At 34.9% G+C, this 16,738-nt stretch overlaps 1 long non-coding RNA gene across 2 annotated transcripts in view; it reads right to left on the bottom strand.

Annotated features, from left to right (window-relative positions):
- The window catches only part of LOC102481431 (uncharacterized), a 45,531-nt gene that overhangs the window by 13,191 nt on the left and 15,602 nt on the right, over positions 1-16,738 (bottom strand). For both annotated transcript variants that reach the window (XR_003548005.1, XR_337481.3), the window contains one exon: positions 6,403-6,572. This is a non-coding gene — a long non-coding RNA (uncharacterized LOC102481431). The remainder of the gene's footprint in view (positions 1-6,402; positions 6,573-16,738) is intronic.

Genomic DNA, 16,738 nt, shown 5'->3' with positions numbered 1-16,738 from the left:
GAAAGCAATATACTCCAGCACTGCTCTGAGAAGCGGCAGTTTGGTAAAGAGGTCACTGCCTGCACACATAACTTCATCTGATGCATCTAACACAATGAGGTGTGCTTCAGATGGCCAGGGCTTGGCTTCTTCCAAGAGGTCACCATATGAAAGCTTCCTGTTCTATTACTGAGTTAAAGTGGAGAAAACATACTGTTTGCAGCTTATCAGAATGACTTCTGAGAATTCATAAACTGACTTATAAGAATCAGAAAACTGGGACCAGCACTTAGCGTAATGGCTATGTCTCTGGACTCCCATGTAGTTGACTGCGGTTCACGTCCTGGACCCAGTGGCTTAAACTCACGTCGGGCGCATGTGCATGCGTGCCCAAGATCCTGAGAGGAGAATGGAGGAGAAGGAATTATGGCGTGGCCATCCCCCCTGGGGGGTGATTTCTCACTTTCTGTCTATCTGTCTCTGTCTGTCTGGCGAGCGCACACACCCTATAGTAAAAACCTTTCCAAAAAAAAAAAAGAATCAGAAAACCTGACATGCCAATCCTTTAGTCAATACAATTCTCCTTATTTCTCCATTCACAATTGCAGCTGATTGTGTAAATGCAGCACAGTCCTGCCTAAAACCAGACCCAAAATGTGCCTGTTTGTAAATATTGTTGATTCATTGAGTCCCTTAGAGTCCAAAGTATAATCTCCTGAGTTTAAATATTAGGGTCTTACATACAAAAAATGTAATCATAAATTTCATTTGTATTTGAAAGTAATTGTACAGACCATACACGTGACTGCAAGCATGTTTGAGCCTTCTGTAAAAAGGCTAAGTGGCTAGGTGAGAAATTCTATTTTTAGTGTACTGTTACTATTTGTTAAAGTATTCCTGATTTTGGAGAATCATAGGGGAAAAAACACACAAAAACAGTAAGCCATAGTTCTACGGCAAATGGGAAGAAGGACGGGAGCAACCAGTCTCTCATTATACAGCTGTCTCCCAACAGGCTCTTCAGGCACACAGAGGGGCTTGCTGAATGTGAATGTGCTGTGCAGTAGGTGATTTTCTTTGCTAAATCATTTGGCATGTTCTATAATATCCAGTAGTGATTTGACTTTAAAAATACTATTTCAAACAGCAGTCTTAAGAAGAATATATCCTGGGGAACCAGCAGTTAGCGTAATGGCTATGTCGCTGCACTCCCACGTAGTCAACTGCAGTTCGCGTCCTGGAGCCGGTGGCTTAAAACTCACGCCAGGCGCGTGTGCGTGCGTGCCCAAGATTCCGAGAGGAGAATGGAGGAGAAAGGATTGCGGTGTGACCATCCCCTCTGGGGGGTGATTTCTTGCTTTCTGTCTCTATGTCTCTCTCTGTCTGGTGAGTGCACACGCCCTATAGCGAAAACCTCTCCAAAAAAAAAAAATAAATAAATAAAATATAAAAAAGAAGAATGTATCCTGACTATTTTAGAGAACAAAATATAAAATTATTCTTATCTGAAGGACTGAAATATGGTATAATAATCAAGTACCAATTAAATCTGTGTATATGTGTAGTCTACATATTTACTCAGGGGCTTGTTCACAAAGTTCATGGAAAACAACATTCATGTTTTGCCAAGTGGTTTAAAGACATACAACAGAATGCTGTAAGAGAAAATATGAGAGTCTAGTTTAGATGAGCTTGGGGTGGACAGGGAGGAAGTTAAGAAAGGTCTCTAAAAAGTGGCTGTCAGATGGAAAGCTGAAAGTTAAACCAGACAAGTGATAGTGGGAAGAGCTTTCCAGGCACAGGTAACAGTATTGACTCAACCTTCCTTCTCAGATAATTTCTGCTGTATGTTCTCAAAATATCCTGTTATCTTTTTTAACACTGATCACAATAGTGATTAATTCTTATTTGTAAAACACTTGCCTCTCCCACTAATGGTAACCCTTATAAGATCAGTAATAGTATTGGACTTGTTCTCTGCTCTTCCCTAGCGCTAAGCATAGTGAAACTCTACCCAGAGTGGGTACTGAGTAATGTCAGCCCATGAATGTAGACCCTAGGAATGAACTGGGGAAGGAAGGCAGAGGTGCTACATTGTTATTTTTAATCTTTACTGAGGCTTTCCTAGAATGTAATACAATTAGTTCTACTCTGTCCATTAGAAAAATGCAGACTACTTGGGAGGCTAAGACAGGAAGAGCATGAGTTCGAGGTCAGCCTAAGACAGCATAGTGAAACCCTGTATCTAAAGAAAGTAAAAACTCTTGACCCTGTTGCCTAAGGGTTAAAGGAACCAAATTCTACATGGCCCACCATAATTCAAATCTTAGCCCCAGTGACACGAAAAAAAAAAAAAAGCCTGGTGTGCACACGCACGTGTGACAGGGTGAAATGGAGGAGAAGGGTTAAGAAAGGTCTCTAAAAAGTGGCTGTCAGATGGAAAGCTGAAAGTTAAACCAGACAAGTGATAGTGGGAAGAGCTTTCCAGGCACAGGTAACAGTATTGACTCAACCTTCCTTCTCAGATAATTTCTGCTGTATGTTCTCAAAATATCCTGTTATCTTTTTTAACACTGATCACAATAGTGATTAATTCTTATTTGTAAAACACTTGCCTCTCCCACTAATGGTAACCCTTATAAGATCAGTAATAGTATTGGACTTGTTCTCTGCTCTTCCCTAGCGCTAAGCATAGTGAAACTCTACCCAGAGTGGGTACTGAGTAATGTCAGCCCATGAATGTAGACCCTAGGAATGAACTGGGGAAGGAAGGCAGAGGTGCTACATTGTTATTTTTAATCTTTACTGAGGCTTTCCTAGAATGTAATACAATTAGTTCTACTCTGTCCATTAGAAAAATGCAGACTACTTGGGAGGCTAAGACAGGAAGAGCATGAGTTCGAGGTCAGCCTAAGACAGCATAGTGAAACCCTGTATCTAAAGAAAGTAAAAACTCTTGACCCTGTTGCCTAAGGGTTAAAGGAACCAAATTCTACATGGCCCACCATAATTCAAATCTTAGCCCCAGTGACACGAAAAAAAAAAAAAAAGCCTGGTGTGCACACGCACGTGTGACAGGGTGAAATGGAGGAGAAGGAAGGGCAGCGTGACCATGCTATGGAGGGGTCTCTTCTCTGTCTCTTTCTGGCCAAGAAAGCACCCTCTGGGAATTAAAGAAAAAGTAGATTGAAGTATGGATACTATGGGGATATGATGGACATTTTTTATTCATTCTAATTTGCCAAAGGGAGCATACGCTTGCCAGAGAGAGAGACAGATGAAGTGAGAGATATGGAAAGTAGTCTCCACTGGAGCATGGTAACCCTGCAATCCTTTCTCTCAACTTCTCCCTCCTTTTAGGATCTTGGGTACATACGAACACATGCTCAGCATGGTTTTCCAAGCTGCTTGGTCTGGGATTCAAACCACATGGTCAGCCATGTGGGATCCAGCTGCTTTAACTGCCAGGATATGGGCTGACCCATTTTCTACTCATTTTAAATTGGCATATCACGTCAGCTAACAAAAGCTGCCATTCATGCTGTTATCACTATGTAGTACAATCTGGCACATCACAGACACTCACATAGGAGGGGTCTTCAGAAAGTTTATGGAAAATGCATAAGTTTTAAAAACTAAATAGATTTCAATGGTTTGCACCAAAATGAGCTCAAACTTTCATTTCATTTTTATGAATTTCTGAAGCCCTTGTAGATTTATGCAAGGAATGAAAATGAATAAATTAGTTGAAGACATTGTTAAGTCTATGTTCAGTTATACCAACTTACCTGATAATATTTATTGAATGCCTATTGTATTTCGGGAGTTTTACTGGGTGCTAACAGTATCCACATAGGTTGAGGTAAATGCTGAAAAAAATCTACAACTTACTTTGTATGCTGGAAACAGAGACAAAGGCAGAACAGTTAGCCAAGTCTAAAGGGCTAACAGTTTCTTATTTTATTTTTTTAGAGATTTTTGCTATAGGGCGGCTGCGCTCAGAAGAGAAAGACAGATAGAGACAATGAAAGGGAAAATGAGAAATCGACCCCAATGAGGGTTGGCCATGCCACAGTCTCTTATCCTTCATTCTCCTCCCGGGATCTTGGGTGTGCACACACACATGCCTGGCGTGAGTTTCAAGCCACCAGTCCATGACTCAAACCATGGTTGACCATGGGGGAGTCCAGCGACGTAACTGCTATGCCATCTGCTGGCCCCAGGCTAACAGCTTTTCTAAGAGGTGGTAGTTGCTATGCTGCTTAGGACCACTAGAGGTGACCAGGATAAGCAAGCAAGAGTAGAGTACCCACCCCATGCCTTTAATATTTCAGCTGTTCCTAGTGAAGACTACATCACTTGGCCACTCACCTTATCCAGCAATATGGAATTGTCTCCCCTAAATGAGAGGTGCTATTGCATTTTTCAAGCAAAGTTGTATTTTATATGTTGCTGAATTAACTGCATTAAAACTGAACACGAGAGGCCCCATTTACTTGATATATAATTAAAGGATATGAATCGAAGATAAAATGTACTTCTTAAAAGAAGGTAATTTTGTGTTTTTGTTTACATCCGCAGTGATGTGTGCTTTCTTTTAGACCCGAATGGATTTAGGGAGGAGTTTTGTTCAAGGAAGAGAATTTCTAAAACGACAACAGCAGCTTGAAATTTACTCATGATTTTAAAATTGTGGCGAACGTGGCAGAAATGATTCAATGTTACTGAGACCTGTTTGTTGTGAATTGCTAATTAGTATAATTATTAACATTCAGAGAATTGCAAAGCAGGGAATTTTCAGCCTTGACTGCTTATCATTCACATGACAGTACTAAATTAAAATAAAATAACACAGCCACAGAATCAGCAACAAAACGTTCCATAAAATATCTCAGGAGCAATCTACTAGAGAACTATAGAAATTGTTCAGCAATGCAGATTGCAGTTTTATTCCCTATGTATCAAAATTTTTTTAGAAATTTTAGAGATAGCCCTTTATGAAGAGGAATATTCACAAAGACCTGTATTCATTTTCTCCAAGATCATAGTGCAAGAACATGTCTTCAGCACACGGCCTCTCTCCCAGCCCCCCAAAATCCTTTATTAAATGTAATGTTGAATCTCCTTTATTGCTCACACAAAGGCTGAGAATTGTATTCCAAAGAATCAATACATATTCTAAGCAGAAGAAAATTCACAGCCATACTCAAGCATGGTGGAGATTATAAAGAATTTTAACATATGCCTATTGAAAATAAAAGAGAAAAAAGCGCATTCATACAAAAATACTCAGACAAATATTTTAAAATTACTTTCTATCTGAGATTCAATTCAAAATTACAAAATAAAATGAATACTTATCCTTGAGCTGGGAGTTGAACCAAACCCAGAACAGAAGTCTGCTTTGAAGTAGTTTTAATTCAAATCAAAAAGTAAACTCAAATCAGTACTTTTCTATTTTGTGAAAACTCTTTTTGTACTAAATCCAAACAAAAAGAATTATGTAGGTTCAAAAAGCAGCAGTTAATGAGACATACACCATCCATATCACATCTATGCCCTAGTCTGTGAAAATAGAATAAAATTTCTGGAAACTGTAGCCCTCCCTTTATATAATGTAGTAAGATATATCAAAATGAGCTAACATGACTCTTTAAAAAGACTTTGACCCTATATGTACACAGAGAGTATGAATTTTTATATCTAAATATTTATATAAAACATATTGAGGCCCAGGCTACGGTATGGTAGTTAAGGCAGCTGAATCACACATAACTGACAGCACTTTGATTCCCAGACCCAGCAGCCTGAAAAACACACCAGGCATGTATGCATGTGTGCCCAATATCCTGAAAGCAGGGCGAGTTGGGGAAGAAAGGAGTGCAGACTGACAATTCCCCATGGCAGTGGAGGGGTGGTTCTTTCTCTCTCTCTCTTTCTCACTTTGTGTAAAAAAATTTTTTAAATTGATAATTGTAAATTTTAGGAACACTGAATAAGAAAGCTTCATGTTATGTATACATAGAACTGAAAAACAGCATGTATAAACTTATTAACTCTACATATTTTTTAGATTTTTGCCATTAGGGTGTGTGCTCGCTATAGAGAGAGACAAAGACAATAAGAGGGAAACATAAATCACCCCTCGGGGCGATGGCCATGTTGTAATCCCTTCTCTTCCTGGGCTTTGGCATACATGTATACATGCCCTGGTGTGATTTTCAAGCCAGCCAGTATGGGACCATGTGCGAGTCCAGAGATGTAACCACTATGCCACCCGCTGACTCCTTAACTCTACATTTTGAAGTTGAGAAAGCATTATTTTATTCATTCATTCTTGTTATTCAACACAGAGTAGCTCCTCTGTGTACCACACTGTGCTTTGTACTGGGAATACGGAAAAATGAGAAAGGTGATTCTTACCCTCAGAGTTTTCAATAGGAATTACTCAGCATCTATGTTTATGGTCACCAAATTATTAAAGAATCCAGTTTATAAGGATCAGACAAGAGTAAACTCATTCCATGAAGTATCTCAATATATTTTTCCATTCTTGGTTGTCACAATACAGATGAACATCAATGGCACAGAAACTGTTGAGATGATAATTACAATTAGAACTTTGGGATAATTATAAAGGATAAATAGTGGTTTTAGCAAATACAATTTAAATAAATAAATTTTTAGCAAATAAAATATGGAAGCAGTATACAGATATTTGTAACACTGTTGACCACAGTCTAGTTTAGTTCACAAATTGTACTCACATATATTCATGTTAATATTTTGCATCATAACCTATATTTGTTTTTACATACATTGTTTTATATATTTCAAGTATAATAAAATAAAATTTTAAAAAACAGCTGTCTTCATTTCAGATACTTATCTTCAAAAGGGCTGACTGCCTTCACCATCATTTGTTCAATCAAAATCAATTGATACCATCTCTTCTCAGTAATTTTGCAATTTTTTCTGATCCACAATGAGCTAACCTCATCCCTTATCATTCTCTTCATAATAAAAGTCATAAAAAATGGAAATTGTGTTCAAGTTAATGTTGACTGTTTTGACGTTACTTTCTTCTCATTACTCTACTTTTAATATGTCCCACAGACAACTGAGTTGTTATAACAGGAATACTCTTGCTGGCTCATTTTAAGCACTCACTCAAAAGAATAATGCCTAGAAATTTATTTCCCGTAAGTATAATTTATTTTTATCACATTATTTAGTACCTGGCATTTATTTCTATCTTCAAGTTTTTACATACTAATTGTGAAAATCATCTTGAGTTATATGCCTCTCTCTAAAGAGGATAACTTCATTCAAATTAAAGTAGATCTACCTGATATCAGGAAACTTAAATGTTCTAGTCCCAGTTCTATCACTGACTACCAATATATTCTTAATCAAATTAATCTCATTTGCCAAGTCCCAGTGTTCTTATCTATAAAATGAAAAGGTTGAAAGGCGGGCATAGTTCTTCCTTAGATAAACTACTTAATTCTGTTTCTAAAACAGTGTTAATTGCATAATGTATTTTTTGAAAAATTGAAATGAAATCATCTCTATAAGGCACAAAGTATAGAGTTTGATGTATAGAAATTGTTAGTAAGGTTCATTTTGAATATTTGGGATATGAAGTTTAAGTTCGTTTGTAAAAACAGTATGAGGATATAAATTTCTTTTTTAAAAAATTTCTAATTGTTTTGACACCTTTTTTTTAAAAAAAAAAAAAAAAGCTATTCTTTAGCCTCTGATTTGCTTTGGCAACTTTTTGCAAAAATCAATGGATCAAATATGTGAGCACCTATTTCTGGACTCTTCTTTCTGTTCCATTGTACTGTGTACCAATACTTTACAATTTTAGAGTAAATCTAGAAATCAGGTAGTTTAGGTCCCCAATCTTTATTCTTTTTCTCTACCATCTATTTTTAAAATTTTTCTGGTTAATTTCACATTTTACATCACATCCCCATCATGAAGTATACAATATACATGTATTTTTTTCAACAGAGAATTTCGCATATTTTTTATCTGTTGAATGCAGACTCCAGCACACTCTTACCATCCACTCTCCTCCCTTATGGTCTCTGGTATGTACACTCATCCTCTATACTATCATATCTTCAGCTCATTTCATTCTGCCAGAGTGCAGATATTCAGTACAAACTAACTGGAGATATACAATGTGTATCTTTCAAAAGTCTGGCTCACTTCACACAACATTAAGTCTTCTATATTCATCCTCTTTGAATCAAAAGATGGGGTCTCATTGTTTCTTATAGCTGAGTAATATTCCATAGTATCTATGTGCCACAGTTTTTCAACCTAGTCATCAGTTTATGGGCACTTAGTTTGGTTCCATGTTTTAGCAATTGTGAAATAATACTGCAAAAAGCATGGATGTGCAAGTGTTTTTCTGACTTAGTGTTTTCCTATCCTTAATCATCTTTATTTATTTAAAAATTGTATTCATTATTCTAAGATTATTCTATGTACTTTGTTTTTTCATCTGTTTTGGATTCAGCTTTTGTTGACTTCTATGAAAACAAAACAAAGTAAAACAAAAATATGTTGGGGATTTCTGGTTGGGATTTCATTGAATCTACAAACCATATCAGAGCACAGACATCTTAAGAATACTGAGTTTTCTGATACATGAATATATTATCCATTTATCTAAGTCTTTGATTTCTTTAATCAATCTTTTTTAGTATTTTTATACAAGTTTTGAATTTATTTTGTCAGGTTTATCCCCAGAATACCTCATCAAATATCTAGATAGGTAATGTTTTTGATACTATTGTATTGATATTTATGTTGTTGGTTTATATCTAAGTAATATGGTTAACTATTTTGCATATTGAATTACTCAGTTATATTTAGAAACAGTTTGTCTTCTTGATGAATGTCGTTCTTTATCCCTATTAGTTTACCTTGTTCTGAAGTTTAATATGTCTAATATGAATAGCACCACTCAATTTTTTGTTTTTGTGTTTGTAATATTTTAAACTTTTTACTGTCGGCTTATCTTAATCTTTATACTTAAAGTGAGCTTTTTATAGATAACATGTAAGTGGGTATTTCTTTATCATCTAATCTCAAAAGTCTTTGCTTTTGATTGGGGTAATTAGATAATTTTCATTGGATATAATTATTGATATAACTGGATTTAAATTAAGTACCTTGCTGATTGGTTTCTATTAATTTCATCTATCCTTTGTCTCTTTTACTGTTTTAAATGAAGTATTTTTAAAAATAGTTCCACTATTAGCTAGTTATATTCTTTTCTTTTTTCTGCTTTAGTGGTTGCTCCACCCCCCCAGAGTTTTTAGTGTATCTCTTTACCTTATCACTCTATAATAATACAGCAGTTCATAAATAGTATCAGAATCTTAAAACAGAAATGTGTCCAATCCTTTCTTCTAATCTCTGTGATATTGTTGTCACATATTTTAACATTACATATAGTTAATACTCTATAAAATACTGTTACTGTTTTGCATTGGATAGTCAAGTATCTTTGAAAGTGTTTAAAATGAGAAAAATATATTTCTTACATTTATATTTATTTGTATAATTACCAACAATCACATCATCAGCAAATAGTGACCATTTTATTTCTTCCTTCGAAATCCTTAATACTTTTATCCCTTGTCTTACTGCACAGCCTTCCATTGTTAATATGTTGAATAACTTTGATTATCACACACTGCATGAATGCTTTAAAAAAATCGCATTGTCCCCCACAAAGATGTGACAATTAAATGTAAATAAGAAATTATAAAATAAAATAAAAGACATTTAAGAGTTGACATCTTTATAAATTATCAGGATCTAAGTTAAAAATAGTTCAGTATTTTGCCATAATGAAGTTAGTTGTAGATTATTTCCAAGATTTGTCATGTTAAAAAATGTTTGTTTTTAGTTTCCCAAATGTATTTACTTAATATATTTTATGAAATTCTTTTTCTGCATCTATTCAATTACTTGTAAAACCTTCTTTAGGTTGTCAACATGGTAATTGCATAGATCGCTTTTTGAATGTTAAGACAACTTTTCATTCTTGGAAAAATGCAATTTGGTTGTGCTGTATTATCCAATATGCCTATTGCTGAATATATTTTTATAATTGTGTTTTCTATTTTTCATTTATATTTATGAGTGAGAATAGCCTGTTTTTTTTTCTTGTCTTTAATATCAATGTCAGGTTTTTATACTAGGGTTAAACAAGGCTTACAGTGAGTTATAAAAGGCTGATTCTTTTTCTCCAGAAAAAGTTGTAAAAACACATAGCAGAATCTACTATGGAAACATCTCTGGCATTTCTTTGTGATAAGATTTGAAATTACACAGTTAATTTTCCTAAAAATGATAGGACTATTAAGATTTATTATTTCTTCTGTCAGTTTTGGCAAAACAAAAACCTCTACATGCACACACACACATATATATATATAGACACACACATGTGTGTCTATACATATATAAATATAATATATATATATAATTTATATACATATATAAATATAGATAGATAGATAAAATTTGCTCTTTGGGGTCACTTACTTTAAGTTATTCCTCTTTTTCAAATTTATTAATATGGAAGGTGCGTTATTGATTTGAGACCTTTCTTCTTTTCTAATAATAAGCATATAATTCCATCACATTTTCTTGAGTATTGTTTTATATGTAAGAAATTTTGATAAGTTATTTTCACTGAATCTAAAATATTTTTTAATTTCTTTTGTATTTTACTCTTTGACCTCCAGGTAATTAGGAAATGTTTTGTTTAATTTCTAATATTGGAACTTTCCACATTTTTTAAATGATCTATTTCTACTCTAATTCTGTGATAGTCAGAAAATCATCAACCCTCTTAAAATTCAAGTCTTATGACTTCAACCCTCCTAAAATTGCTAAGAATTGGGACCAGCAGATAGCATAATGGTTATATCACTGAACTCCCATGTAGTCGACTGTGGTTTGAGTCCCAGACCTGGTGGTTTAAAATTCACACCAGGCTTGTGCTCATGCCCAAAATCCTGAGAGGAGAATGAAAGTGAAGGAACTGTGGCATAGCCATACCCTCTGGGGGGTGATTTATTTTTCTATTTTTCTGTCTCTCTCTGTCTCTCTGGTAACCACACATACTCTATAGCAATAATTTCTCTCAAAAAATTACTAAGAATTATTTTATAGCCCAATGTGTGATCTGCCTTGGTGAATGTTCTCAGTACACTTAAAATGAATGTGTGTTCTGGGTAGTTGATGAAGTACTTTATAAATGTAAATTAGATCAAGTTGCTTAATAGTGTTGTTTAGTTAGTCTACATTTATATTGACTTTTCTTTTACTTGTGTTATTATTCTTGGAAGTGTTGAAGTGTTTAACTATTATTTTGTATTCATGGTTTGTCCTTTTTGATCAGTTTTTGCTTTTTGCTTTATGAATTTTAAAGCTCTGTTATTATGCCAGTACACATTTAAAACTTTATACCTTCTTAATGAATTTACTCCTTTAATACTTATGAAGTGTCTTTTGTTATCCCACTAATTCTCTTTATTCTAAAGTATACTCTGATGTTAACATAGCCACTGCAGAGTCCATGATTAGAGTTATCTGAGTATACCTTTTTCCATTATTTTATTTGTAACTATATCTTTATGTGTAAAGGATGTTCTTGTAGACAGAATTGAGTTGGTTGGTTATGGCTTTTTTACCTATGACAAAATTTGCCTTTTATTTTTTAAGTTTATTTCTCTCATGAGATTGAGAGACAGAGATAGAGAGAAGCATCTTCAACAAGGTCTCATGATGTGATAAACACCATTTCTGCCTGTCCCCATGGAGTCTTCCCAGCCAGTCAGGATCTTGGGCTCATGCACACAGCATGTGCAGATCAACCAGGGAATGGAACCCCTGGTGTTTCACAAGGATACAGCTTTGCTTGAGCAGCTCATTACCCACTGTGCCATTGAGCTGGCTCCAAACCCTGAAGATATGCCACACCATATTCTTATTTTGCTTTACATCTTGAAAATATATTTGACTATTTACTTTTGTATTGATGTCCTTTTCTACTAATTCTGTTGTCTACAATTTCTGGATCTGTTGCTATTAGCTGTTTCTTCTAGTTATGATGCATGTTTTCCCACAGAATCGCATGCTTGATAATTTTTTATTGGATCCTAACCATTGTCAATTTTAGCTTTTTAGTTACTGTATTATGTTGCATTTCTCTGAGTAGCATCAGGTTCCTTTCTACATCTAGTTAGTATTTGAATCAATTGAATAATTTCAAGGTCAGAAGAGCCAATAGTAAATTATCAGTCATGAGACTAAACTAACAATGAGACTAAACTAAATTCTCAAGTTATTCTCTCTGCTCCTCAATGGCAGATGGTTCTCCAGCCTCTCCCACATGTGCCAATCATACTCAGTCAAAGACCTGAGAGCGGGCCTCTGCATTTGTCTTGGTGTCTTGATCCCTCTTGCACTCACTATGCTATAGTCAGTCATACAAATTCTAGCCTTTTTCACCTTACGTTCAATCTCTGCCATCTCAATTTAATGATTAAATTTTGTTTAAATTACCCCTCTTTGCACTTCAACCTAGAAACTGCTTTTAGGTAGTAAGCTGTTAGAGCATCCATTCCTTCTCTCAGTAACCATGGTCTGACAGGATCTGTTTTCCACAAAGTATTATTTCAATGATTTTTGTCTGGATTTCTTCTTGGCTAGGTGAGAGGATAAATCCTGGCCCTTTGACCAGAAACAGATGTCTATTTAATATTTAATAGTATTGCTTTAAAATGGTTTATATCTTGTAATGATCTTTGTTACTGTCTGTGTAATATGTAGTGATATCTCTTTGTCATTCCTGATATTTTTAGCTTTCTGGTTTCCTCAATTTTTTCCTCAGTTTGATAGGGATCTGTTAATTTTGTTTATAAGGTGAAACAAAAACTCCCTTTTGGTTTATTGACATTCTATTGTAGGTTTATTTCTATTTTTGTAATGTCTCTTCATTTTCTTTCTTAAATTTCCAAATTAAATTGTAATTTCCTGTTCTTTTGCCTATTTCTTAATCACTTTATATACTATGTATGATTTCAATTGTGTTGAGGCTACATCATGGCTCAGTATGCTGTTTGTTTCTGTAGAAATATTGCTGATATCCTTGAAAAGAATGCATTTTATAACTACTGAGTAGACTGTATACACATACACAATTATTATTATTTTTTTCTTGGGGAGAGATTTTGGCTATAGAGTGCATGTGCTCACCAGGAAGACAGAGAGACAGAAAGCAAGTAATCACCCCTGGGGGGATAACTATGCCGCAATCCCTTCTCCTCCATTCTCCTCTCGGGATCTTGGGCATGCACACACATGTGCCCAACATGAGTTTAAGCCATCAGGTCCAGGAATCGAACTGCGTTTGACTACATAGGAGTCCAGTGACATAGCCATTATGCCATCTGTTGGTCCCAATTATGTTTTTTTAAAGTGGTGATTTAAATTATAGTCATGTTACTGAAATCCTAAATATGTCAAAAATATCTATGTTCTAAAGCCAATATTTCTGATATTTGTGTGTGCTTTTTCTATCAATTACTGAAAGTAAGATTTTTTCCCCCTATGGCTGTGGTGTAGTCTATTTCCATATAATTATTTTTTCTTTATATATTTTAGGCAATGTAATTATATGAATTTAAGTTCAGAATTACTCTAATTTCTTGCAATTGAAACTTTTATTATTTTTAAATGGCCCTTTGTATAACTGTTCTGTATATAAGGACTGATCAAAATGAGCAGGCTGTCATTACGTATATGAAACAAGAACATTGCTGTTAAACGCGAATGAATGTCCACAGATGAAAAGATAGTTGCGAAAACCTTTTTGTGTTAAATATAGAGGCAAACACAATCAGAAGTGAAGCAGGTGGAGAGGGGGTGTGCACAGAGACAACAGATACTTCTTTAATTAAAACTTTGTAACTTATTTTCTCTGAAATATTAAGAGATTAGGCAATATCAGATCCAAATAAAATAGCAAGATGCATAAATCAAAGCAAATAAAAAAATGAGATCCTTGAAATGAAGAATGTAGTAATCAAATCAACACAAAAGAGAAAATTTTAAAACCAGAAACTCTCACAAAGGAACAAAAATTAAGACATGCAGAAAATAAGTGAAAGGAAGAGAAAATGAAACCCTTAAATCTCATTTGAAAAATAGAGGCTTACTGTTAAGCACATGAAAGCCAACATCCAACTAACAGCAGTCTAAAAGTAGAGATCAAGGGAACAGATAGGGAAATATTAAAAAATATAGTAATAGCAGAGAAATTTGAAACTGTATTGAAGGCACCCACAATTTACTAAAAATGTATGTAATAATATCTTTTTTTCTTTAAAGCAGCTAAAATTTATTTTTATAACTAACGTGATGTACAAATTCAGCTGAACTTTTAAAAAATGGATATCAAGAGTTCTCAATCGTTTCTTAAATAGGTCCATCTTCTTCCTGGTGGTCTAAAACGTTAACTTTATCATTAGTTAAATTCACATATACACCTACTTCTGATTCTTCCACGGATTTATTCATCTGACCACAGGTCTACCTGTCTGTGTGAATGCCATACTTGCCAGTTGTAATAATCCTATCCAGATCTGACAGAATAGGTCTTTAAACATGGTTCTTTTAACGTTCCCTCATTTTTCTTGGACATCTTCTAAAAATTTTATAATGTATAATAACAGATTTTAAATGTGTAGTCTTATACTCAGTTTTAAAGTGCCAGAGATTAGATGAAATACTGAAAGCTTCCAGAGGGAAAACATTGGCACATATGGTACAAATAAGTCAGAACAGCATGGGACTTCCCCAAAAGAGAAAGGAACTGCATGGTGATGGTAGAGGAAGAGCCCCCTTTCCACCTCTCTGGTGGACATCTAACCAGTGGCCTGAGAGGGGACCAGGACTGGTGGGAAGAGGGAAAGGAAATCTGTTAAATGGAATTTTGTGGGGGGAGGCAGGGAAGTTGGGGTAGAGGAATAAAGCCAATGGGTTATTTAATATATTTGAGAATTTGGAAAAAAAGTCTTTATGCATTGAAACATTTATCAAATTATAAAACTCTTAAGCATATGAAAAATGAAGATAATTATCACAGAAACACTAAAAATTGTGTGAAATTAACTTATAATCATAATTATGTATGACTCTTAAGGGAAGTTTACATGGTCATAATAACGTAATCGTAATCACTGACTTCACTAAAAGTATAACAATATTAAGATGGGAAAATAGTGGAAGATACAATGGAGGGTATAGACTGTTCAGAAACTGTAATGAGAGGTTAATGCCAGAAATTAGCAAGTAAAGAAATAGTGGGATGTATATATTATTTATAAATAGGTCAGAAATGTCAACTTTTAAATTAAAATTTAAAATATTAGAAGAGTTTGGGCATCTAAAAGTCATATGCTAGCTGTCTCAAATCTCACTTTCTTTGTTCTCAGTAGTCTGTCTACCAATTTATCCATTCTCCACATGTCAGCCCCAATGAGTTTTTTAAATGCAAATCTTGTTATCTTCATCCAACTCCTAAATTCCATATAGAGCTCATCAGTGGTTTCCCACTGCCTTTGACTAAAACCTTTCAGAGGTTTTGAAGGCCATTCACAGTCAAGTTCCTGACACCTTCCCAAGGCTTATCACTCTACTCTTCCTTTTCCTCTTTGACTTCAGCCATACTGACATTGTTTCTTACTTTTTTTTGAAATGTCAAGCTCTCTATGCTGGGGCTTTGGCATGTGCTATGCAGCTCTCATAGTGCAAAAGATCTCCCTGCCCAAATGCCCACATCCTTTTCATACACACACCCCTTCCACTTTGTGAAAGTATCCCCCCCCCACCTCTTTTTAAAATCCAGTTCAAGAACTCCTTTTAAGAAGAGATATGATGACTCTTAGTCAACATCTGGAACCTCTGGCCTGAGTTCTCTTCTGAGCACCAATGGGTTTCCCTTTTCCATTCCTGATTGAATACTTCACTGAATTCCTGCCCCCTACATTCCTCCCTCTCCTCATTATGCTACAAGCTTCAAGAAATGACAAATTTTGTTTCTCTTTGTTTCACCAGTATGTAGTACTATACTTGGAACAGAAAAGGTTTTCAGTAAATATTTTATAAATGAAAGAGCAAACTCAAAACAGACTAATCATCCAAGATATAAGCAAAGCACTACCTAGCTTTGTCACTTCCTAGCTATGTGACATTGAGCAGGTGCATTAATCACTCAAACCTTGATTTCTTTCACTGTAAACCATAATACATAGTTCAAAAATTATACAGATTATATGAAAGAATACATAGAGAGTAACTTTCGCTCTGTGTTCATGCTATATAAATGTAAGCCTTCTTTTCTTTCCTTTCTTTAAATCATTAATGATGACCTTGGCATGTATTTGATCATAACATGTATTTTCTAAACTTAAAAGTGAAAAGAAAAAAAGATGGCACCTCATCAAGAGCAGTGCGCTTCCAGGGGCAGTGGAACATCCGTGTTCACAGAGTAAAAAGGGCAAGGCTTCCTTAAGCTTCAAAGTTTTCAACCCTGTTCATCATTATTCACATGCTGCCACCAAAACAAGTCTAACTGCGGCACAGTTCATAAGTGCAAAATATTTCATTTGTGGCTGGAATAAATGAGACACATAATCTCATCAAATGTATATTCAGC

Source organism: Tupaia chinensis, unplaced genomic scaffold (genome assembly GCF_000334495.1).
Source record: "Tupaia chinensis unplaced genomic scaffold, TupChi_1.0 Scaffold146687_1, whole genome shotgun sequence".
Classification (NCBI taxonomy): Eukaryota; Metazoa; Chordata; class Mammalia; order Scandentia; family Tupaiidae; genus Tupaia; species Tupaia belangeri.
The sequence above is the reverse complement of the archived record's forward strand: the minus strand, read 5'-3'. Positions and strand labels throughout refer to the sequence as shown.